The 27,038-nt window shown below is 36.1% G+C and overlaps 1 protein-coding gene across 4 annotated transcripts in view; it reads right to left on the bottom strand.

Moving 5' to 3' along the window:
* LOC150087353 (uncharacterized) overlaps window positions 1-27,038 on the bottom strand; it is a 521,069-nt gene that overhangs the window by 332,096 nt on the left and 161,935 nt on the right. The window lies entirely within an intron of this gene.

Raw genomic sequence — 27,038 nt, forward strand, 5'->3', positions numbered from 1 at the left:
AATTATTCCATAAATATAACATTAGCAATTAGAATAATTAATATACTGCTACTAAACCCATAACCTCATCTGTGAAAAAATTTCTGGAAAGTGAATAGAATATACAAGTCAAAAAAGTGTAATCTGAATTTTAATCTGTTGAGCATAAGAATTTTAATATATTATTTACCTTTTTATGGTACAAAGATGCTTTTATGTAAAATGCAAATTCAGTTTAGTACCACTTGCTAGTGACTATTTGAAACTTACAAAAAAAAAAGTCTGAATTATAAATCCTGCAATGCTTAAGCAAATTATAGTACAGTCATTAAATATATATAAAAAAAAAATTTTTTTTTACTAAACTGTTCAGTTATTTTATACAATATTAAGCAATTTATAAAAAAAATCATCAAATGTTTCATTTAGTAGCTATCAAAAATAACCCAAATTAAGTAATCCCAAGTTTAAAAAAAAAAAAAAAATTATCTAATTTGGGATTTCTAGCTGTCTTGCAAAGAAACACTAAATTCTACAAGATGTGTATATATGTGTGTGTGAGAGAGAGAGAGGGGGGGGGGGGGGAGAGAGAGAGAGAGGAGAAAAGAAAAAATAAACTGTATTCAAATTACTCTTTAATGAGTCCGTCTTACTAAACTGTAATATACTGTTTCACAGCAAGGCAAACCATTATTCAAATACACTGCTCGACAAAATTAACAGAACTAAGTGTTCTTCATGAATATTTTATCGTGAACAGTATCTCCAAAGGTGAATATTTGATATAATAGGCATCCTACAATGCAAATTTGAAGTATCCAATAGAATCGTTCTACCACCTTACAATGCTGCACATTATGAAAATTACCTGTGCCTATAAAAACATTGTTTTGACCACATCACTTCATTTCCGAATTTGGCTTGATCAGTGGGACACATCTCCAGTACTCAGGATGGTGGGTCATTGTCCTTTTAGATAGTGTGCTGTTAGCCAAATTGAAGCCAGGCAATTGCAGGCAAAGGAGGCATGTTGGCTTAATGTGTTGTACACTTATCTCAGCACTGTGGAAGTTTCAGGAGACAGGAACCATTACAAGTAGAGCTGGCCAAGGTTGCCCGAGGGCTATGTAAACCAGCACGGACTGCTATCTGGCTCTAACAGCAAGGTGGAAGGATCCCTATGATGTCCCGTCATTGACTGTCTCTTCAGGTTGCTGCATACAGGAGTACACATTTCCAACTGGACAGTGCTAAGAAGGATCAATTCATGTGGACTCCAAGGAAGCCAGTGGTATGCATCCCATTAACCCCAAATCACGACAGAGCTCCTCAAAACTGGTACCATGACTACGTCTTCCATCTGTCATTGTGGAAGTTGATAGGTTGAATAAATTTAAGGAGGAACTGGACAGGCATTTGGAGGGAATGGTGTGGTTTTTTTGTTTCTTTTTGGCTGATGCCGCATAAGCTCATACACTTGCTTTCTTGCATCACATGCCACTGCTGCTACTACTACTACTACATGACTTGGAACCCTGAAAAATGGAGTATAGTTCTGTTCTCTGATGAACATAGTTTTATCGTGCAAGCATCTATTAATTATTTCATCTGGAGACAACAAGCAATGCAGTACCATCCCTCCAACATCAGAGAAGGAGACACTTATGGTGGAGGCGTTGTTCTCATGTTGAGTGGAATAATGATCAATGACCGCATCCATCTTCACATTTTTGATAGGGGTACTGCAACTGTGCAGAGGAATAGAGAACAGATCCTCGAACCCTGTGTGCAACTGCAGTTGGCAGTTGCACACAACTGTTGCGGCCAAGCACAATCACCAGACTTAAAATCTGATCAAACATAGGTAGGACACCCTTGAGTGCTGTGTTGTACAGTCAGCCAACTCCTTGGTCATTTGGTGAGCTAAGGTCTCTGCTGGTGGAAGAATGGGATTTGATGCCACAGAATCTTAAAGCTTATACAGAACATGGTTTACCACTATCAGGCCTGTTTAGCCATTGCAGGAGATCATGTGCCATATTTTCAAGCATCTTGTGTCAATTTCTGTAATGTGATCTTTTTTATAAATATTCAACTCGTAAAAATATCCCTTATACAAGTCCAAAGTTTCTTGCTGTCTCCTCATTTCACTATTATTCTATGGTACACCACCATACCAAATTTTGTCCCGCTTCATTGCAAGCTGCACAAGTTACAAGTTTTCTATATTTTCTTAATTTTGCCGAGCAGTATACCTAGAAATTGAGGAAAGGCTTGCTTCCAATCGTTTATTTTGTTAATCCTCGGAATAATTGTATCAAGCCTTCTTTGGTAACAGAGTTGCTACTAGTTTCAATGACACATGCCTTAATGTCAAACTCCTCCAGATTGAAGAATCTTCATTTGCCTTGTGGGTATGTACCAGGTTTTTCCGTTAAGAGGCCCACCCAAATATAGGCCCATCTGGGCCTATATTAGGATTTTGTTTTCCAAATAGAAGCCCATGGGCTTTTATTGGGGACAAATACAGTCAATCCTTGTATAGCACGATAGTTGTGTTCCTAGAAACCCTCGTGCAATGCAAAATCGTGCAATATAAACAATAGGCCCTATGGAAAAAATAGGGTTAGGTGCCGACCACCCAAGATTGAACACACATTTGTAACCAAAACATTACCAAACACAATAAATAATCGTAATAAAATATTGCTAATGCTTTTGCTTCTATCGTAAGCAAACTTGTTTTTTGTTTGATTTTCTATCCAAACAGATGATAGCCGTTCCATCTCTTCCAATTCTTTGTGCCTTAATCTAATGGATGAGTTGTTCCTGCTATGAAAGTTGTTTTTATTTTCTCTTCAGTCTTTGTAATTCTCAGCGTTCCCTCATTTAGGTTTGTAGCATGTGCAATATCAAATGGTCTTTCATTTCGCTCAAAGCGTTTCACAATTTCATATTTTTTTTCTCTATCGACAGAGGGGAACTGGCCCATAAGCTTTACCGGGGAAACCCCGGTGGACCGGAGGCCGGTGTGATTTTGGCCATAAATCATAGTACGAGGCCACTATACATTTTCACGGGTAAGAATTTTTGACCCAGTCCGCCTGTTTATCGATATTGCTTTTCTTTTTCTCTCCGAATCTGTAGTGTCGAAACCGGGACGCTTCCTTTTCACACCTTTTAAGTATTTTACTCATTTTTAGGGAATAAAGCACAATTACAAAACGAGGAGGCACGTTTGATACACATAAACAAAGCTGCATGTGTGTAGCAACTGAATAAACAACACCGTAAAGGCAGAGATACACTATTAACACCTCACATTTTACTAAAGCACATTTCTAGGGGTTACTACCATAAAACAATAAAAAAAAATTTCCAGTTGCGTTTCGGCTAGTGGAATCTGTTATAAACTGGTAGTAAACTCAATCTAATTGCATTTACGATTAAACCGATACCTGGAATTGTGTTGGTTTTTACGTTATTATGGTGAAATATGTTTCCCCTTCACTGATATAAAAAACAAATATATTTTCAGAATCTTCTTTTCATTCATATTGTGTTGCGTTCGGTTGGGGTGATTCTGCGTTCGACTGCCATTTCTTGTAAATACAAAGGCAAATCGTGCATAAGCAAATTCGGTTCGTGTTATATTCCCCTATTTATAAATCGTGTATGATCGAATTCGTGTAGTGTAAACACGTGTTATACGAGGACTGACTGTAATAACGCGCTTTCTCGTAACATACCGTATATCGGCGCTCTGCGCATGCCCGAGATGTCATTGCAATAGATGTGAACTGCGCGTCTTTACTCGTTGTCAGAATATTTAGCCCTAAAAATGGAAAATAAAGTCTAGTAAATGAAAATCTTATACTATCCAGGAAAAACTACAGTTTGTGACACGTTTAAAAGCGGAGGAAAGTCAAAGTTCAACATCGCAACAAACAGGCATTGACAGGAAAAATCTTGCCGCTGGTTGCAACAAGAAAGCAGAATTATTGAAGCTGGTTAAAAAACGTAAACACAAACGTCTTGAGGGAGCAGGAAGGAAGGCGTTTTATCCCGAAATTGAGAAAAAACTATTTGAATTTTTCAAAAAGGAACAAAATAACCACCGATTAGTTACCTATAACAGATTGCGAAACTATATTTTCTCACCAGAATTTGGTCTAAAAATACCACCTGCTTTTAAAGTAAGCAACAAGTTCTTATTTGGATGGACAAGGAGACATCGGATTAGATCACGTAGAATAACTCATCACGGAAAACTGGATAATCGCGATCCAAAGGAAATGCAGGAACAAGTAAAGCAATACTTAATTCAAATAAATAACGCTACAGCAGGAATGACAAGTGATTGTGTTTTTAATATGGATGAAACTCCATGTTACTTTGACATGACAAGAGATTGCACTCTCCACTTTGTTGGGAGCAAAAATGTTGATGGTGCGGATACAGGGTTCAGAAAAAAACGATACACTGTCTGTTTAACAATATCATTGGTTGGATGCATACTCCCACCTATGATTCTTTTTTGTGGCTTAAAGAAAATTCCCAAAGTAACAATCCCCAGCAGTAAAGCAGTTGTTGCTGTAAACAAAAGCGGATCAATGGACACAAATACAAGACATAGATGGATACTGTTTTCTGCGAGAGAGGATCTTATTTTAGTAAGACTCCATCAGTAATTATTTGGGATTCTTATGGAACTCATAAGAAAGAAGGAATTTTAAAATATCTTTTTAAAAATTATGGCTCAAAGGCAGTAATAATTCCAGGAAAGAGAACGCACTACAAGCAGCCCCTAGATATTGCCATAAATTCCAGTTTCAAAGCTGCTATGAGAAAGGAATGGGATAATTGGGTAAGAGAAGAAACTGCTGAATTTACTAGAAAAGGATATAGAAAAAGACCATCTTACCAAAAGATTGTTGAAATAGTTATTTCTGCCTGTAATACAATCCAATCAAAATCAATCAAAGAGTATTTGAATGTTGCGGCATTGCTGCAAATGGACAAGAAGTACCAGCAACCAACATATTAAATCAAATATGGAGTTATTTGTTATTTGGTTTTTAGGAGCATTAGCAACTAAGGCCATATTGCTCCGGGAATATGCGGTGGTCATTCCCTGACTTTCCGCATCCTCCGTATTTGGTGGTGACGGGCTCGAACCCCGGTCTAATCAAGAAGCGTGTGCTACACACTGCTGCTCCTTCCCACCTGGCTACGGAGGCGCCTCACAAATATGGAGAATTATCCTTGAAAACAATCATGGACTTGAAATTGAATCTGATGATCTGGTTGCTAGTGATGGAAGTGATGAAGAATTAATGGAATTGGATGAAGACGAAAACAACAATTCTTCCACTACTCTGATTGCTCTGATACAACAGGGTTCTGAATGAAAATTACTAATATAAATAATTCTCTTCTTGCAATTATTGTCTTATATGTTTATATTTTTTTAAGATAATAAGAATAATTTTTAATTTCATAGTGTTCTATTGTTGAAATATTTAAAATAAAAATAACCTTTCATTAATCAAATAAATATTATTTAAAATAAAAAGCCTTTCATTAATCAAATAAATATTATTTCAAAATAAACCTGTTTCCGTTAAGAAGGCCATGGGCTTCTATTTAGGGACAACATGAGAACCTTAAAAATGTAAAAACCAAATACAAGCCCATGGGCTTCTTAATGGAAAAACCCGGTACAAAACCTTACTACAACTATCTTCTGTATGACAGACATTTATTGTAGTATGCTTTCAGTCTGTGCCATTTCTCAACAAGTTCATAACTCCCAATATTAAAACTAATAACAAAGAATTGCCAGCCAATTTATTCAGCTTGTCTCTCATAACTAGACCAAAACCAAATTGTGTGCTGAAACCAAAAGCATTTCTAATCTGACTTACAATCTCAACACTGAAAAGGGATAATTGGTCAAGAAGGTAGAAGCAGACACCACAATCAAAAGAAATTACTACCACCCATATATATAAAAACTATACTATCCTACCCTTCCACTGCGGGAAAATGAAATATATGCAAATCTTTTGACTGGCAAAATTGATCAGCAATTACCAAGAAATTGGTTTCACTTATGTTGAACAATAAGCATGAAGATGACGACAACACAATTTAAGAGGGGGAAATGATAGTTGGATGACACGGCAATACACGTGTGCATGTTACTGTATAGGAAATAAATGGAACATCCTGAAGAAATGAAGATTAACAGGTGACAATAAGCCAAAAATATCACGAGGTAGGATAAAAATAATGAGTGGCAGGAGCTGGGTTGCCTTTAGTTTAAGGCAATGATCAGCCACAGACAAACCTGGAAGTTTATGAGGCAGGGCTCAGATAAACCTGAAGAATATTCACAAAAGACTGCAGGCAATCACTGATAACAAAAGAAATACTGCCAACTGGTATGGTGCAAAGCACACCAAACATGCACTGTGGATCAATGGAAATCATTTCTTTGGAACAAATCATGCTATATGTTCTAAGTCTAGTGAGCATGTAGGATGACTAGAAAATGATAACTACTTAAAAAGCTTGAGGTATATATAACTATAAATCCTGCTCCCTGCATGATGTCCTGAATAATTGCATATCCCACACTGTGGCAGTTTTATGAATGACTCCTGAATGCCACCAATTAATAATCCGTGATAATGCTCAGTGTCACAATGGAAGGGTTGTGAACACACTGTTTGAAGAGAATAACATAAGAACATTGCCTTAGCTAGCAAAGTTCCTGGTGGCTAAAACAAACCCCTAACCTTTACTCATCTTTGGGATGAAGTCTAATAAAGAATTAAAACAAGGCTAAGAAACATGGCTTGTTAGCAAAGCCCAACTCCACTACCCTTCTGCCAGAAATTAGTAGTCTTCAACAACTCACTGAAGAAGTTATGAAATCAAAGGAGAGCCAACACACTGATTTTGGTTGGATTAATAACTACTTATTTGTTTTGTTCACAAATGCACGTATCCTATGTGACTTTTGGTAGGATACTATATTCCAAGTGTCCTAACGTTTTGTCGCAATTCTTGTTGTTTCTTAGAAGACTGGCAACAAAATCTTAACAATAGCAAATTAAATTACAGTATTTCTAGCACTCAAATGCTAACAAGCATGCTCATCACACCCATTGCAGGAGCTAAACTAACATTTCTGCTACAAGGCTGCCAAAACCATCAAATCATAACAAGAATCACATATAGATCTGATAAGCTCCTCCTCTAATCCAGTAGTTGCAAATCTTACCTGGATGTACCATGAATGCATTATCACATGGATTGATGTAAAAAAAAAAAAACTTTGATTAACTGACTAACTTATCTTCTGCATAACAGAAATATGCAATGAAATCCACACATTACCTAATTAGCATTGTGCTAATTAGGTAATCTATTAACAAAACAAGTGATGTTAAGTATACAAAGATTAAGTTCTGCAAATTGCAGCGGTTGGAGACTAGGCACCTGCGCGGTGATCTGATTAAGGTGTATAAGGCCTTGAATGGGTTGAGCACGCTGAATTCTGATGAGATCCTTCCACTTGTTCAGATTACGAACCTAAGGGGGGATAAATTCAAATTAAGAAAAGACAGATGTACAATAGATGTGCAGAAATTTGTCTTTAGCCAGCAGGTGGTTAATTGCTGGAACAAATTTCCGTCTGTCGTTGTGGAAGTTGATAGGTTAAATAAATTTAAGGAGGAACTGGACAGGCATTTGGAGGGAATGGTGTGATTTTTTTTGGCTGATATTGCATACGCTCAAATATTTGTCAATAAAGCTGCTTATAATTAAGTGTTTTGTCATCCTAATGAACATATGGTAATTTTGGGAACTTCGACATTAACCTAAACATGTTTTCGTGAATGCCTTGAATTCCAAATTACTTAGGGGCAACCTCAGGCAAAATTTTATAAATTATTTTTAAATTATGTAATGCACAAAACTGCTAACAATACTGACATTAAATTTCGAAAATGTGCATGTTTACATTCACTTTCCATTTTTGACGACATTGGCCTTTCTACTGATACCAACCAAGTCAGTTATTAAGCCTTGGTCTCAACAATTCAAGGTGACCTGTCTGCAGGTTGACATATCTCTAATGATTGTTAAGCATTACCTAACCACTATTTGTTTAAAATTTAAAGATTTTTAATGATTTTTCGGTGAAGCTCCAGATCTTGGGTACATGTCCATATTTCAACAAACGGTCAGAAACAAAGCAGTGATTGACAGGTTCCATTCACTGCTTTACCGCCCACATGTAACACAACAAAAACATTGTAATATCATCGCTTGGATCAGAGCAGAAAATGCAAAAAACCTTGGGGGGTGCATTATGGCCACAGAAGCCGATGCGCCAACAACTAAGTATACAAAGTACACAAACAAAAAAAAAAAAAAACCTCTACAATAACAATATCTCTGTTTAAGACCATGCCCACTGTGCAGATAACTTGTACCCAAGATCTGGAGTATAGCTGATTTTTCTGAATTACACATCTTTCCTCTTCACTCAGCTTCAATATTATTCATAGTTCAGCACACATTCAGTAGTCAAGGCCCATCACTGCCCAATGAAGGACTACTGTCAAAAACCAAGCACAGGTTTGGGTTTCCACACATACACAACTTTCCTTGTGCTGTTTGTTTAAAAGGTATTGGCAATGTAAATTGTCAGCTGCCCAGTCCAACAGTTACATACACACTCCAACAGCATACAACAGAACATACTCCACAGCAGAGATCAGTGGTCCCACAGGAAGTAACTAGAGTTAGTTACTTGATTGTCAGGGATAGTACTAGTAGTAGTGGTATGTGATGCAAGAAAGCAAGTGTATGAGCTTATGCAGCATCAGGCAAAAAAAAAAAAAAAAAAATCACACCATTCCCTCCAAATGCCTGTCCAGTTCCACAAATTTATTCCACAGCGACAGATGTAAGTTTGTTCCAGCAATTAACCACCTGCTGGCTAAAGGCAAATTTCCGCACATTTATTCTACATCTGTCCTTTCATAATTTGAATTTGTGCCCCCTTAGGTTCGTAATCTGAACAAGTGGAAGGATCCCATCAGAATTCAGCGTGCTCGGCCCATTCAAGGCCTTATACACCTCAATCAGATCACCGCACAAGTGCCTAGTCTCCAGCCACTGCAATTTGCAGAACTTAAGCCTCTCTTGGTTAAAGGATCTTTTCATTCCCCTCACCAATCTTGTTGCCCTTCTCTGTACACGCTCAAGTAAATCTACATCCTTCCTAAAATGAGGCCTCCCGACCTGTACGCAGTACTCAAGGCGCGGCCTGACCATTGCAGAGGGACAATCACCTTCTCCCAGCTAGAAAAATTCCTATATATCATTGACAAAACCCCATGACCTGCCCTGGCAGCCTGTCTGCATTGCTCAGAAAACTTCATATCTGACTGCACAAATACTCCCAGGTCTTTTTCATTTTCTACCACCTTAAGTGTAGTACCACACAGTTGGTACGTTTCTCTGGGGTTACTTCTACCCATATGCAGTACTTTGCATTTGTCAAGGTTAAACTTCAGTTGCCACTTCTTAGCTCATCTGCCCAAATTATCTAGATCCTGTTCTATTAGAACAGGCAACAGCCTTGAAAGCAGGGCAGATGTGAGAAATATATTGTGCAAAAAGAACAGGTGGAATTTTACCAGGGTATGGCTGCCACTGGCAAAAATTCATGATATGTTGAACAACTTTCATCTTCTAATGGCACAAAATGTGATACTGCTGTACATGTTAATGATATTAAGAGTAGATCTTAGGATACAATTAACAAGCAATGTTGAGGAAAAGTCACAAGATAGTTAAGTCCTAACTCATGACTTTTCTTCAACATTGCTTGTTAATTATAAGTGCCTCCAATCCTGCCAAGACACAATAAGAAGTACATCATAATAGAATTGTGAATCAATCAATCTGGCCATGGGGAAACTGTGCTTGGATCATGGGGTACAATTTTTTTTGAGCTTGGTCTGTGCTTATTAACAGGAGGAAGATTTTTACAGGGATGGGATACACTTAAATAGAAGCAGCACAAGATTATTTCCTGATGCTAAACAGGCAGTGTTCGGTGGGTAGAGAAACTGCTACCCTGGGGAGATACAGAGTAATAGATTAGCGACTCTTGCTTGATTCTATTAGAACAGGCAACAGCCTTGAAAGCAGGTTGTCGGAATGGCAAAATTCTGATGAAAACAGGGAAAAAGATGGGCTGGGTTAACTCTTTTGAATAGTGTCTAGAAAATTAAACAATATTCCACACTTGGGCAGATTTGAGATTTGTACAGTGTGAAAAGTTGTCCAAAAGAAAAGTAAAGCAGAAAGCAAAACAGAAAACAGTTGTTTAAATGCAGAAGAAGCAATTTTTGTGGTGTGATTAGAAGTCAGTGTAACCCCTAATAGGTATATATGATCTTATCTAGAGATGCAAGCGTCGTCGAGAATAAGTATAGGAGCAGAAGACACCTTTTTGTGAAATGTAAATCAACACAGTTTTAGTAGGATTAAAATTAAGTTAGGTATATCTTTGTCCCATTGGATAATTACCTGAAGATCAGCACTTAAGGAATTGGTGATGGATATTCAATAAGATGCAGCTGTTTGTAGAGGGCAAGATTTCTCAAACTGGAAGGTGAAATGCCATTGTCATAAAAGAGGAAAATAGTGAGAAAAAGAAATGAACTCTGGTCAATGTGAGCATTAGTGGGAAATTTAGAAGATACATAGCCATCTACCCACTCTGAGCAGTCAGAGGAAAACCTGGTTACCCAATTGCAAAAAAAGTTGGCAATGCATAAGATTTGCTTGTGCAGTACAGTAGACATCTCTCATATTGTGGATTAATACTTCGCAACTGGGTTGTCATTATTTCAACACTATGGAACCTGCCCACCCACTGATGAAGAGCCAATAATGTCCGAAACAGTGTCATATGGGTGATGGTATCCACTGAGAATAAGTAACAATAGTCTTCTCCTATGGTTTGTTTGTTTTTTGGTTTTTAGGAGCATTAGCAACTAAGGCCATATTGCTCCGGGATATGCGGTGGTCATTCCCTGACCTTTCCGCATCCTCCGTATTTGGTGGTGATGGGCTCAAACCCCGAGTCTAATCAAGAAGAGTGTGCTACGCACGGCTGCTCCTTCCCACCTGGCTACGGAGGCGCCCTCTCCTATGGTGAAGTGTTACTTATTTGAGGTAGTGCAATATCATGGCAACTCTTGTGAAGGTATTGACAATATGAGATATGTACAGGGTGGCCATAATTAAAATATCCCTATTCAGAGCTCTCTGTATCTCTAAGTAATAAGCAGAATGCCACCAAAATTACTAAGTAAACTATTCAAGGCACGGGGAGAATGATCCTATGGAGGAAAAAAAAAATAATAATAATAATAATTCTAAAATCTGCTAATATGGCTCTGTACAATAGGAAAGACATGACATGCAACATCTCTAGAGTAATGTTCTGCATGTGCTGCGTTACGTCTTCCTTTAAGACAGCCAAGTTAGGGACCCTTCCTCGATGGACATGGCCTTGAGGTGACTCCACAGCCAAAGATCACATGGTGTAAGGTCAGGCAAACATGGTTACCATGCAATGGGAAACAAATGACTAATGACTCTTTCTGCAGTTGTTTGTTTGTTATTTGGTTTTTAGGAGCATTAGCAACTAAGGCCATATTGCTCCGGGATATGCGGTGGTCATTCCCTGACCTTTCCGATCCTCCGTATTTGGTGGTGACCGGGGTTCGAGCCCGTCATGGGCTCGAACCCCGGTCTAATCAAGAAGCGTGTGCTACGCACTGCTGCTCCTTCCCACTGGCTATGGAGGCGCCTCTTTCTGCAGTAAAGTGATGCCAGAGAATCTGCTGTACTAGTTGTGCGATATGAGCCTCATCTTGCATAAAACTTGTCTCATTCAGACAATTTTTTGCTACAGTTAAGGAATAGTGAAACTGCTAGGCATGTGATGATATCTTTGTGCCGTAATGGAATGGCTGCTCCTGCTGGGTGCAATTCCTCAAAAAAGTATGGCACCGGGATGAAATTTTAAGTCACCATAACAGATGGTGACTTTTGGCGAGTGCAATGGGATTTGCTTAATAGCATGCGATGCTTCTGAAGACCATATTCGGCGTTTTGAGTGTTGACGGCCCCAATAAGATAAAAATGGGCCTCATCTCCCCAAATGTTCCATGGCCAGGCATTGACCACTTTCCATTATGGCCAAAAACGGTACAGGAAATGGCATTCATTTTTCAGAATCATCTCTTTGCAGCGGCTGCTGGCAACATCAGTAGCCGCACTAAGAGATCTTGTATGGATAATAGTCTAATATCCATAATAATATGGATATTAGTTTCAGAAGAATTTTCCACACAGTGGATCATGGAAAATCCAATTGCCTCGCTACTCCCCGTGCACTGCTACTAGTTCCAGCAGCTGTATCCATGGATTGGTCAACGATAGCCATTGCAACTTCCTCTGCTACCTGAGGTGAAACAGGCTTCCTTCCTCTTCCAGGCTTCAAAATAAAGGAACCAGTTTCCTCAAATTTGTTAATTATCATTCTAACTGCCACAGCTGCCTGGATGTAAGTTCTTACAGCATCTAAATTCAATCAGAGCGGCTGTTGCATTGCATCCATTAAAGTAGAACTTTGCAATTAAAGCACGATAAGGCAGATTGAGACACATTGTTAACACTAAACTTACAGAATACGCTTGCAATGTTCACATTGTGCCGTTATAGCTTTCTGCTGCTGGGAAAATTAAATTAACTCAGATTTATGCAAAGTTTCTACTCTCTTGGGCATCATTTTTTAGTTTGGATTTAAAACTTAGTGCTATTCAATTTCTTTCTGCAAAGAGCACAAATAAAAATATGTAATTTCATTACGGTTTGTCTCATTTATTTGTTGGTACTTTGTCATATCTTTCCTCTTGTACAGCGCCATATTATCCCCTATCAGCAGATTTTGCAACTTTTTTTTTTTTTTTTAATGGGATCCTTCTCCCCATGCTTTGAATAGTTTACTTACTAATTTTGGTGGCATTCTGCTTATTACTTAGAGCTACATAGAGCTCTGAATAGGGATACTTTAATTATGGCCACCATATACTTAATGATGCCAATTTATAACTATTTAAGTCTTTGAATTGCACTAACTTGTACATCAAATATAATAATCAATAGGGAAAATTATAATTGGTTGGTGACCTTCAGGGAATGTCCATAAAGAATTTTAAAAATACCTTTTAAACAACTTTTTAACTGAATACAATATAAAAGATAATGAAAATACATGTAATTATAGAATTAAATGTTTATTGCATAAAATACACAATGAAGAAACTATTTGTTATGGAAATATTTGAACAGAGTCGTTTGAACAGCGCTGGCATTCCCCCCCCCATAAATCAATTTCTGATAGCCGACAACAATCTCCTCTAGGCCCTGGCAAAATAAATATCAGAGAACCTCACCTCAAACCTTTTGTTTGAGGTTCTCTTCAATACAAAAAATTATCTAGTTCTTTTACAGTTTCAATACTTCATCAGCTTAGTTCTTATCATGCATGGTCATTACTTAGCCTCCTCAACAAAATGCAATGCTGGAATATAAGTATCGGTAAATGATGCAAGAAAGCAAGTTTATAGAGGATCAAAGGGGAGGGGGCATTTTCCACATCACCTGCCTAAACACTCAGTTTTTCTACCTCTTCATTAAATTTATTCAAACTACCAACTTGCACAACCACATGGTGTTTGTTCCAGCAATCATTACTCTATGACTGAAAGCAAATTTTAGGATGCCTAATTATTATTTTTATTAATCCTTTTCAAATTAAAGTTATGACCCTCACATGTGTTGTCTGAGCAAGAAAAAGGATGCCATCAGCATCTAGCTTAATGCATTCAAAGCCTTAAAACACTCAATAGTTTGAAGAACTGAAGCCATTGTTAGTAAGAGTACTCTTTTCTTCTCCTCCCTAATTTCAATGCCCATCTTTGCACCCATTCTAACATTCCAATATCCTACTTAAAATGAGGCTTCCAAATCTGTGTGCGGTATTCAAGATGAGACTTAACCATAATCACCTCATTAATCCAGCTGGCTGTATTATTGAAAAAAACCTTATGAGCTCAACTATCAGCCTTCATTTCTGAACACTCACATTTCAAAAATTTAGTTTAAGTAAAAACTACGATCCTCAGAATAATTCTTTTAATTATAATGATTTAGAGATAACACCAACTTATGCCAGGAAATGGAATCAATAGCTCAGATATCTAATGAAGAAATGAAGCCCTATATGTACAATATGTCAAAACAACTAGATGGGATTTATTGGAGACACCATTACTGACAACAGTGAGCAAGCTAACTGAATCATGGTCATGATGCGTAATAATTTTTATACAGTTAATTCCTTATTTTAAAATATGGATATCCCAATTCTTAATGACAAACTGTAAATTACTAAGTTAGGTGTGTGTGTGTGTGTGTGTGTGTGTGTGTGTGTGTGTGTGTGTGTGTGTGTGTGTGTGTGTGTGTGTGTGTGTGCGCGCGCACTAGAATAAGGAATGAGCCACATGTGTATATATTTTGCTTATTATAATTTTGTTTTTAATATACATACAATAGATGCTCATTATAATGCGTTAGGGAGACAAATCACAAAGAGCACAATACACAACTCCCTACTTTGGGAGCTACTTTTCAAACTTTGTCAATATTTTAAGAGATCAAATTGATTTCTGAAGGGTTTTTTTTTTTTTTTTTTTAATGAAGTAATGGTTAATATGCAAGTTGAAACTTGTGCAATTAATACACTACACTTGATATTTTTTGGCACCATCAACTTTTTTTTTTTTTTTTTTTCGTGCTAATTAGAGAGAATGGGCTTAAAAAGATTTATTAACTAGACACATCTTAAATATTATAAACATGATAAATATAGTATTAACAGAATTTATTTATGCCATGTTGAATGCCTGATAACTGCATCAGCAATTATGAGAAATACAAAATTCATATGAAAATGGGATTTATAAGCAAACAAATAATTTTGAATTAAAAAACAAAATAAATATGAGGAGAGCATGCAAATGCAATGATAAATGGCTAGGCACCAAGTTTTAAAGAGTTGGCCTTTCCTACTTTTAAAGGTTTTGAAAGTAAATTAACTTGAAGTTTAAATCAAAGCTTAAGTTAATAAAACAAATATCACCAGGAATAAAATTTCTAAGGTAAACTGTACCATAATGTTTCTACGATCCATTTATCAACACCAAAAAAAAAAAAAAAAAGTGGGAAAGAAATTTAAATGGAAGTTCTACATATGTTGATATTGGCTACATACTGCAATGGAATGTGTCATGTTGCACTAGAGGCAACACCACAAAAATGTTTTTGCCACCCTATGATAAGCTAAAATTGAGTAAGTGGTTAAAAAATTAAAATTATTTTATAAGATAAATTGAAGATAATTTAACAAATAAATTTTTGTTGTCACCAAACTGATGTAACAAGTTCACAATCACCCCTATATACCTGTGCAAATTAAAGCTAAAAGGCCGTAATTGCAACTGTTGGTTTCAATAATGTGAAATCCAGGATCATAATTTCTGACATCAAAAATTCTACTTTTGTTGCCAGAAATTATGATCCAGGATTTTTCTTTTTTTTAATACCAGTGTCCCTCCCCACACCCCTTTAAAGCAGGAGTTAGGGTATCAACAAGAGTGGCATGTTATAGTCACCACTGATATATAGACATTAAAAATTTCATGACACTTCATGACATAATACAGACCATGAAGCTAAAGGAGAAGAACACACGCGATACTATTGTTTAATTCGATTTTCAAATTTATTCAAGAATCAGCATACCACAAAGCCTGTGAAATTTGAAAATTATGAATATTGCTACCTGTCTATTGAAAGTATCACTGTCTTTAAACTATAGTGAAACATGTACTCAAGTTTTTGAGTAAAAAAAAAAAAATTCAAAAGTGGGAGAGTAAAAGCAAATAACGTTAAATTAGTCTAATTCTAAACTTTGTGGCATTGGCACCTATCTGTTCCCATACCACTCTTCGAGAAAAATAGTTGAGAAAAAGTGGTGAAGAATCTGACAGGCTCTTACATGCAATTACTCTTCAAAAGCCACATGAAATCACTTCAAGAATTAATTAAGTGAAGTGACTATTTAGAAAGTAGAGAAGATTTCCGATTTTTATCATTAACTGTCAGTTATGCAGAATCATTATTTTGGAGAGCCACCTGTGACCTGCCACAACCGTTAGGTTAAACAATACGTTAATAAGGTTGGGCAGGATTAAGATCCATCCAGCCTTTAAGACAATAATACTGCGACAAAACACCCACTATCAAGAAGGAAACATTGAAACTTCAATACTTCTGTGACATGAGATGGCAACACATCAAAATAAATATATAAAGCTTACTTACCTGCATAATACAAAGCTTGACTGTAAATCAACCCAACCATTAAATTTTGTGTGCACAGGTTTCCTTTAGTCTAATCTGATGCTTATAGTGAAATACTCAGAGTTGGTAAAGGCAATGTTGCTATCAAAAATCACCATATATATTTTTAATTATTCACATTTTCAGGGCCTAGAGATGGGCAAAATTTATGGTCCTAGATTGCCCAAACAATGAATAAATGGCAACATATAAATTCTGGAGCATAGTATCACAAATGGTGCAAACTGCTGTAGATTTCTTTTTGTATTTTATAATTCATAAAATAATCTTTTATTGTGAACATTTCACCAGACTTCTAAGAGTTTCTCAAACTACTTTTCACTTTGATTCCATAATAGTTTACATTTTAAAATATTATGTTGAATGCCACACTCATCACACTTCTATTCCAGAATTTTATATGCACATTTGTTAGTTTGGTATAAACATCAGTTGAAAACAAAATACACGCACTCTTCCACTTACGTACTTAATCTTTTTTTTTTTTTTTTTTTTTTTTTTTCAATGTACATAAGTCCATTTTGTACACGTCCAACTTCAGTCTTGTAGATACAAAATACATGAGATTATAACACCCAACAAACTTCATCATGTACAGCAATTCATGATTTGTAACCAAGTTAAACAAAGCAGAAAAAACATACAATGAATAATAATGTAGAATACAGTATTTATTCAAAACTAATTTAATCTAAATATGATAGGTAGTTTAATTTAATCTATGATCAAATCACTTTACAATGGAATTTCCAAAATAAAATACCATTCACTATACGATATATAGTAAGCACCGATAATTGTGATCATGTTTGCAAACTGAATTTTAATTCAGTTTGCAAACATGATCACAATTATCTGAATTTTAATTCAGTTTGCAAACGTGATCACAATTACCGGCACTTACTATTACCAGCACTTCCAATTACTTCTTTTCATTCCTATTTTTTGAGCTTCATACAGCTCAAAAAATAGGAATAAAAAGAAGATTCTGAAAATTTACGTTTATATGATTGAAGATTTCAGTGAAGGGGAAGCACATTTCACGATAATAACATAAAACTCCACAGAATTCCAGCTATTGGTGTCATCGCAAATTCAATAAGATCGAGTTTACTACCAGTTTTTAACAGATTGCACTAACAGAAAAGCCCAATAAACTAGAAACTGCAAATTATTTTTATTGTTTTATGGTAGTGACCTCCAGAAATCTGCTTTAGAAAAATATCACGAAGGCGTTCAAAAATTGATTCTTATAACAAGTGTAGCAACAGCTTTATGCTTCGTACATATCTGCGACTTGTACATAAGTCGTTTGTATGTAAATAGAGGAGTGCCTGTATTTCGTTTATAGCTTCATCAAATGCAAGAGTGAAAAGAGTATTTGCTGTTCGGCTTTTCTGTAATTCCTGTTGTGGGGGGGGGGGACTAAACCATATACAATTTCATAAGTGCTTTAGTTTTACTAAGTTTCATTTCACAAGCCTTCTTAATTTTCTTAAATCCTCAGCCACCTATAGGATGGCTGAAGGCTTAAAAAAATTCCAGGTAATTTAATCTAACCTACCTTCAGCCACCCTATAGGTAGCTAGTTAGGTTAGCTTTTGTGAAACAATAGCATGGGTTTCAGTAGAAAACTCTTGACAATTATAGAATGTAATTGGCCATAGTCACATTCCATAGCTTAATCCTCCTGCACAGAGGTGGTCCAGGGCGAACTGTAAGCACCAGAAGGCAGTGTATTCTGATCCATCATAAGCAGTTGTCTCCAAGAGTTTCTACACAAACAATCTCTTGGGAAAGAAATACTGTTAGACAGGCCACTGAAATTAATACTGAAGGAATGTGGAAAAAAAACAACAGCTGAAATAGTTTATGAACATATAAACAGTTTAACAACAATTTAAGAAAACTAATGAAGTGGGAAATTACACAATGGAACAATATGCATAGGTAGAAGAAATTAAGGTCACATTCTAAGAGCAGATAACCTTCGTTGTATCTACGCTGAAGGCAGATTTGCTCATTCTAAAAGTATTGCCAAAATAACTGGAATGGAAAAAAACTTGTCAACCAATTATATCAATGCTCACCAAAACAACAGTCGCAAGGAAAGTGTTATATGAGAAACAGCAATGGCATTGCTGTTGTTTCCAAACAACAAACCAAATTAACAAGTAACAGCATTTACAGTAGAGATTTTTGCAGTTGTAGTGAACCACTATATACTTTACATACAATCAAAACCACGAAGTTTACAATGCTTAAGAACACATGCAAAAGAAATATAACATAAAACATCATAGGGACTAGAGAGTCTGGTAATGTTTTTCAGAAAGTGGAATGGACATATTGCAGTTTTTCAACAGCACAGCAAATATCATTAATGAGAGAGCTATTTGTAATGAGGAATTCACTGTTGAAGGTAACTCCTGACACAGTCACTGAAAAATACAAAACCTCATTAAATACGACTTGTAGAGAAGTAACTATCATGAAATAATACAAGAAACAAAACGTTGTGCGTTCCTGTGCCTGTTTAAGACATTTATACAGTCTCTTTGATAATCAACAAAATAATAATCACGACTTTCAGTAACTAATGAAGAAACTACTACTAGCTGCAATTATGTTGTCTATTAGTAATACAAACTTGGACCCTTTTGCTAAAGTCAGTATTCACTTCAATCACTTATCACTCAAAAATATGGAGTCCATAAATGTTAATTCATAATGGGAGGTGGGTGGAGAGCATATTTAACAGAAATAAATAATAAAAAAAATGGTTTGAAATTGGGAATGCACTTGTTCCAACTTTCCACAAAAAATTAAAGCTTAAAAAACAACTCCAAAAAGGCTTGAATTTGAGTATTGGGGAGGGGATTAACTTAATGATTCACAGGGGAAAAAATTTAACACTGAAATGTGCATGAAACTAATAAGAAAATAAATGATCCAACACAAATTAAGCTTGCATTAAAAGACTAAAAATATCAGATTTCCTTCAGCAGGCATCATTTTCACAACACATAAATTGGTTAAAACCATTCCATTAATTCTTTTGTGGCTGCAATTACACATTTTAACAACCAACGAAGTTGGTTTTCAAATATTTTTTCTGAAAGTGAAAAAACTATTTTTCAAAATCTGAATGTACCACTTAGTCTATAGCCCTACTGCATTCTTTTCATGTTCATTACCAACTTGGATATTTTACTGAACTACATTTCATTTTATTTATTATATTATAATTTATTTATTTATTTTATTTATTTATTTTTTTTTTTTTTTTCAAAATAGAAAACTGAAATAAAAGATTCCGCCAAGATGCCCTTAACTACACGACTCTCACTCGCACGCGCATGCCCGCTTAATAGATGCCACAAAGTGACTTAAACTGTTGTAGTCCCCTCTTATGAAATTAAACCCATGCCTTTTCCCTTAACTACTGAAACATCTTTCTTCTTCCATCTGCATGATCACTACCTGCCAATGCTCCTTATACTTCAAGCTGTGTGATGTCATTGATTTGTAATGATGATATCAAGAATATTTTCACACCTAATATTTTCTGTAATATGCTGGCACAAATATTAATCATTTAGTGTTTTTTTTTTTTTTTTTTTAATACTTTCCCCAAGGCAAGTCCTCTCCCAGGCTTTTTCCAGTCAATCTGAGACAAATTTAAATCAACCAGAATAAGACATTCAATGACTGCTTGCTCATTCCATCTGCATGTAGAGATGTCATTCTCTTCACAATCTTCCAGCATGTAGATTACTTCCACTCTCATTATACCTTTGCTTCCAAATAACTCTCACTACACACATTCTATGTTGGCAGGCATAACTTCTGACTCAGCAAAAGCTTTTTTCAAGCTCAGGCTGCTTTTGATAAGAAGCATGGCCCTACCAATCCCTCCTATCTTTCCTAAATACATTATACATACCATACCGTAACTCGTCATCCCCAATTTCCAGGTGACATCATGTTTCTGTTAGTCCTGTTACATCAGCATTATTTGTCCTAATTGGGTGTTTGAATTCAGCTATTTTGTTGACAACACTCTTGACATTACTGAAGACACAGTTAAGACTAAGTATTCTTCTGCAGTTTACTGCCTTGACACACCCTCTAAAATTTATCTTCAGTTCATTCGAAGCATTGCCACCCTCAGAGCATCTTCCCAACGCTGGCTGTTGTAGCAACAAAGAGGAATTTGTTGCTACAAGCATTACTTTGGCACATATCATCAGATAAACATAGATATCTAAATTATCCTTCTCCCTAGCTAACTAGCAGTGACTGAACTCTTGAGGTATGCTCAATGAAAATGGCAAAAATCCTTGTAGCACCTTTGGACTAATGAATACCATCTCTACAAAACAGATTCCCTCTACATAGAAGTGCAGGCAATGCTGAAAAATAATTTCCTTCCCAGAGCCTTGCAGATTCCCTAGAGTGTTGAGTTACTCCACAAGGCTTTCATCCCTCTTACCATCTCTCAGCAAAACTGTAGACACATACACATTCTGACCTAACTCGGATTTTTCAGTGCAGTCCTATCTTTATCCCCACATGAATAATAATGCTCTCTTTATCCCTTTAAAATCTGACAATCTGTTGGTAACATCATCAATTGTTGCTCCGGGAAAATGTGCTGTTTTGGTTCACCTACCTTTATTAAAAAAACTATTGCCCATTTCCCTGACAATAGTATCTGAATAAAACTAAATCACTTACAACCAGAGCAGTATACACTTAACTATTCTTTTCTGGAATCTGAATCGGAAATGCATTACTTGGCAAGTCACGAGGCACACTAGTCCCTGACAAGCTCCCAGTTTCAACTGTGTCGAGGGCAAGTACCTTTTTTTTTTTTTTTTTTTTTTTTTATGAAAACCTCCCAACACGAGAGGTATTAGAACCTATAGTACTTAGTACCGCACTTGGGTTGGAGGTAGGGCTTACAATACCAGTATTTTGGTATTTTTAATTTATGAAACCGGTAATACCAGTATTCCAAAAACAAACGTTTTTCTCACTAAATTTTGATGACAGTTAGGTGCAATAAAGTAAAGAAAACACAAGTACTGTAATTACTGTACTTGTTTCTTTAATTATCCACACTACCATTAAGTATCCAACACTACCTGTCCGAATAAAGTGAGCTCTTAAGAAACATAAGCAATCAATAGTATGATCGTTTAAAATGGATCTAAATTTTGGTACACATTTGATTAGCAGCAGAAAACGCCCTTTCGGATTCTATTCTGGTACTATTGTACTGAGATAATTGTAGATGATCTCAGTCCATTTTTTTTAGGCTTTGAACTTTTTTAGCAAAAATAGTTATTTTAAATATAAAAATAGTTAAATAGGCTTGAGGGTACCAGGCAGGGGGTTGTGATAAATGATTATTCCTCAGATTGGGTTAATGTAAGAAACAGGGTTCCCCAAGGATCAGTATTGGGACCACTGTTATTTTTGATTATCTGAAATGACATCTATGAGAAGGGATACAGGGTGTGGTCTCTAAACTTGCAGATGATGTAAAGATCAGTAGAATAGTTAATGATTTTCCAGGGTTGGTCAGAAAAGTGGCAGCTATATGCTTTAATTCAGCAAAATGCAAGTTTTACACAAGGGGAACAGCAACCCCAAAATAACTTATACACTTGGTGGAGTTGAACTAAAGTCAGTAGCGAAGGAATGGGACTTGGGAGTTACGATACAATCAGACAGAGTTGTCCGAGAATTTTGGACAGGTTGCAATGTCGCATGATGTCCTATCAATGATTTATCAAAAATTTGCTAGTAGAGATAAGGACATCATAATCACATAAAGGTGATTTTATAACCTTTATGTACCAAGAAACCGGTATTTTTGTATCAATAGTGGAAAAAAATTACAGGATCCCGATATTCGGGATCCCAGTATTATAAGCCCTAGTTGGAGGTTGAGAAGAAGAAGATATTTGTTGACATTAGACTTGAACTTCTGTAGACTGTAATTTTCAGGAAATAAGTATGAAGGAAGGTTGTTCCAGAAAACGGCAGTTGAATGAATAAACAAGGAAGATGAAAAGTTGGTTCTGTAAGTTTGAAGTTGGACAGTAAAGGGATGTTGGTTGGTGGCAGCACGTGTTCAGACTGTTTTGAAAGAAAGAGCGGGAATTATAGAAGCCAATTCAGAAGAACAGTGTGCATCGAAGTATCTGTAGAAAAGGCATGCAGCAGAAACAGTACACCTATGAGACAGAGAGTGGAGAAACTGTTAGAGATAAGTCATTAATTAACATAACTGCACTCTTCTGAATGGAATCTAGAAACTTGAGAGGGGTTTTGGGGGCACCAACCCAGATGTTGGAACAATATTCCATGGTATGGCAGATTTGCAATTTGTACACAGTGAACTGTTTGCAAGAAAAGTAATGCATAGAGTGAAAGAAAAAACAAAGCTTTTTAGATGTAGAGGAAGCAATATTTGTAATGTACTTGTGCCAAGAGAGATTAGGAGTCAGGGTAATCCCCAAAAGAGACATCTTGCCTAGAAATCGGTCTATCACCAAAGATAAGCATAGGAGCAGAAGAATCCTTTTTGTGAGATGTAAGACAGGACTGAGTTTTAGAAAGATTGAAATCAGCTAAGTTGTATTTGCCCCACTGGAGAATTACCCGGAGATCAGCATTTAAGGAATTGGTAGAGGATATTCGAGAAGTTGAAGCTGACTGGGCAGGGCGAAGTTTCTCAAACTGGAAAGTGAAATGCAATGTGCAAAACTATGGATAGGATTTCTGATTAATAGAAGGTCATTAATACACAAGAGGAAAAGAATGGGGGAAAGAACTGAACCTTGGGCGACACTAGCATTAGTGGAGAAGTTAGAAGACAGAGAGCCATCTACCATCACTCTCAATGAGTGTGATGGCTCTCCCAAACCTTTAAAAATGGCTGGTGAAAAGCGATCAGAGAGAAAACTCAAAAACCAATTACAAAAAACAGTTGGCAAACCATAAGATGGAAGCTTGTTTAGCAGACCTTTAGACCAAACACGATCGAAAGCCTTTGAGTTGTCAAGAGCAACTGCATGTGTTTCAAAACTTTTCCATTGAATTTGTCCATAAATGGGTAACATAAGCCAGAATATCACCAATGGATCGACACTGACGGAATCCACACTGGCGATCGTTGATCAGACGGAAGGTACTAAGTAGTTTAAGAGTTGGCGGTTAATTGATTTCTCCATTACTTTAGAAAGAGTAGAAGTAATTGCAATGGGACGATAACTGGATGGGAGGGATTGTCACCCTCAATTTCAAATTTCAATTTCAAAGCTTATCGGCTTCTCATGGCAACTCTTTGTGAAGGTATTCACAATATGAGATATAATTAAAGCGATGCATTAAAACTACCTTAGTAGTATAAATGATGTGTGCATTAACACATCTATAAGTAAACTCCTTCATACTCTAAGGCTTCAGCCAACAAATGTCTTTTAGACTAAACCACTGCACACCATCAGGCATCCCTCATATTGTGGAGTTATACTTCAAAACTGGGTTGTCACTATTGAAACTCCATGGTACCTGCCCACCCACCAATGAGAAGCCAATAAGCTTTGAAACAGTGCCATCTGGGTAGTGGTATCCGCCGAGAATAGATATCTTCTCCATAGGTAAAGTGTTATTTACTCAGGGTTGTGCAATACCATGGCAACTCGTTGTAGGTATCCACAATATGAGATATGATAAAAACAATGTTGAATTTTAAAACAAACTGAAATTTGTATATTAGGCTACATTATCATAACTTCTTTCAGTATGAGTTGCCTTCCTCTAATACCACAAATAAGTGACACTTTCTCATTAGAGAAGTCTGCTGTTACTTATTCTAAAGTCGATTATTATCACCCATACTGCATCCTTTCAAAGCTATTTGGCCTCATTAGTGGACAGACAGGTACCCAAAGGTATAATAGCTCGTTTAACAACTGGTGTGACCAGTTGTTACACGAGATGACAAAAAGTGTACTCCTTAGACTAATAAAATTTTAGGTCAGAAAGCATCAAACTGTAAAATTCACAATATGAGATGTTATAATAATGATGCTTAACATCATTATTATAAACACTTTCATTGGTCATAAAATTCAACTATGTAGTAGTGATGCAATTGCATTATACAATATCACAGTTCAAGGTTGTCCTAAAATTTCATTAGTCACCTTTTGGCATTTCTCATATTATGTAAATAAATTGCAACTGGGTCAACAGCTCTTATAATCTGATACTTACTCACCAACCAAAAAGAGGCCAAACAGCTTCAATCTGGGTGGCGGTACTCAACTGAGAATAAGTGATGGCAGACTTCTCTAGAGGAATGCAACTCATGAAGGATTTCATAGCACGTTATAATAATGCTTAATGTATAAACTTTGGTTTGTCTTAAACTTCAAATATGTAGTAATGATACAATTGCACTAAACAATATCATAGCAAAAATATACTTAACCTATTAACCATGTGCACATAAGCTCATTTTCACAGATATCCTTGAAGACTGCCACAAGTGCAGCTAATATTTCTTCAAATCACCTGCCATTTCGCCTTTCAATTCTTCAACATTATGTGGCAGGAATCCTTACAGAAAATAATCACAGGGATTCAAATCTAGCAAGAACAGTAGCCAAGAGTATCCAATCCAGTATATCAATTAGTGATGACCCTATTATTTAAATATTCTTTCAGTAAATTGAAAGAACATTCAAATTTCAACTAACCTAAAATTGTTAACCTTTTCTGCAACCAACTCTTTGAACTCATGCTGCATTGTAACGAAACTGCCAGATGAATAAAACCTTTTCACACACACACAAAAAAAAAAAAAAAAAACTTCGAATAGTGTGACTACTAGCCATTAAAAAAAAAAAAAAAAAAACCACTTTACTTACAAGTTTGATTATACCAAACTCACCAATTCCTCTCCAAAAACATCAAAAAATATGCTTTCAACATTGCTGAATATTTCCTTAAAATCTCTCCCTGATTTTCTATATAACAAAAAAAAAAAAAAAAAAAAGACAAATGTGAAATCCCACACGATTTCAAAGACAACTAGCAACAGACAGTAAACTAGAGAATACACAGTAAGTATTAAAACACTTTAATGTCAGTGAAGTGTTTGACCATCAGGAAAATATTTGGAATGCCAAAAAAAAAAAAAAAAAGGCTCAGAAACCAAACTAATATTTGGGAAATCATAAGCAGCATGCTGATTAAGATCCTAATATAAGAGAACTTCATGCTCTCTAGTAAGTGGGACACAAAGTTGGCTAAAATGCATTGCATACCCAAATCTTATGTTAAAATCGATTTTTCCCCAAAAAAATACCAATTTCATGAGTATTAAAATGTCAATCACTTCTGTTTGGGTCACGAAGAAGAGTTATTGAATTGCTCGTTTTTTTAAGCAGAATGGCCAAAGCAAGGTTCACCTCTGACAGAGAACTAACCCTCTTTAAAAATGAGGTTGTAAGCCAATGATAATTGTCCGAATGACATCTCCTAAAAAAGCTGTTCTTAACATTATGGTAGTTAAAAACAGCTTTCATTTGCTTTTCTCTAATTTGAAGCAAGTTTGCTGCATGGTAAAAATTCATTTTAAAATGCAATGATATGCATAAAACAATTTCTATTAAGCATGCACTAATGCAGATTACAAATAAATGGGTGCCTCCGTAGCCAGGTGGGAAGGAGCACCAGTGCGTAGCACACGCTTCTTGATTAGACCGGGGTTTGAGCCCGTCACCACGAAATATGGAGGATGCAGAAAGGTCAGGGAATAACCACCGCATATTCCCGGAGCAATATGGCCTTAGTTGCTAATGCTCCTAAAAACCAAACAACAACAACAACATATAAATGAATGAATGATTCATATGAGTCAGCAAACATGTAACACACTACAAACCCAGAAATTAGGATCAAAATCAATCCCTGAAATTGACACCTTGTAGAACAATGCAAAAACAGTGTGTAAACTGTTGTTATAGGCAAATCTTTGAGTTTAACCACATTGTGCCATTGTCTCTACAAATGTATATTCACAAGCTGTTTTATATGTTGCGCAGGCTGAAAAACATGTAATAAATCACAGGGAAAATCCTGCTTTCTCCACCTAAGATTAGCTACCTACTGCATCAATTGATGAGTCCTCCAGAAATTCCTTGTCATTAACAGAACTTGAACACAGACTTTTTGAAATGAGTGGCAAAAATGTGATACTTTCATGAAGTGCAACATATTGTGGAGGATACATATGGTATTTTCCCACTGAAGTAACTGTACATGAATTCTTGCTCATGATTAGTCAGATATAATCAAATATTTGGAAGTTTAGTCATTCATCAAAGATTACATTATGAAAATTAATCACTGATATAATAATTTTTAAAAAATTTTAATAC

This window comes from Mastigoproctus giganteus, chromosome 4, assembly GCF_048544385.1.
Source record: "Mastigoproctus giganteus isolate SK-2022 chromosome 4, ASM4854438v1, whole genome shotgun sequence".
NCBI lineage: Eukaryota > Metazoa > Arthropoda > Arachnida > Uropygi > Thelyphonidae > Mastigoproctus > Mastigoproctus giganteus.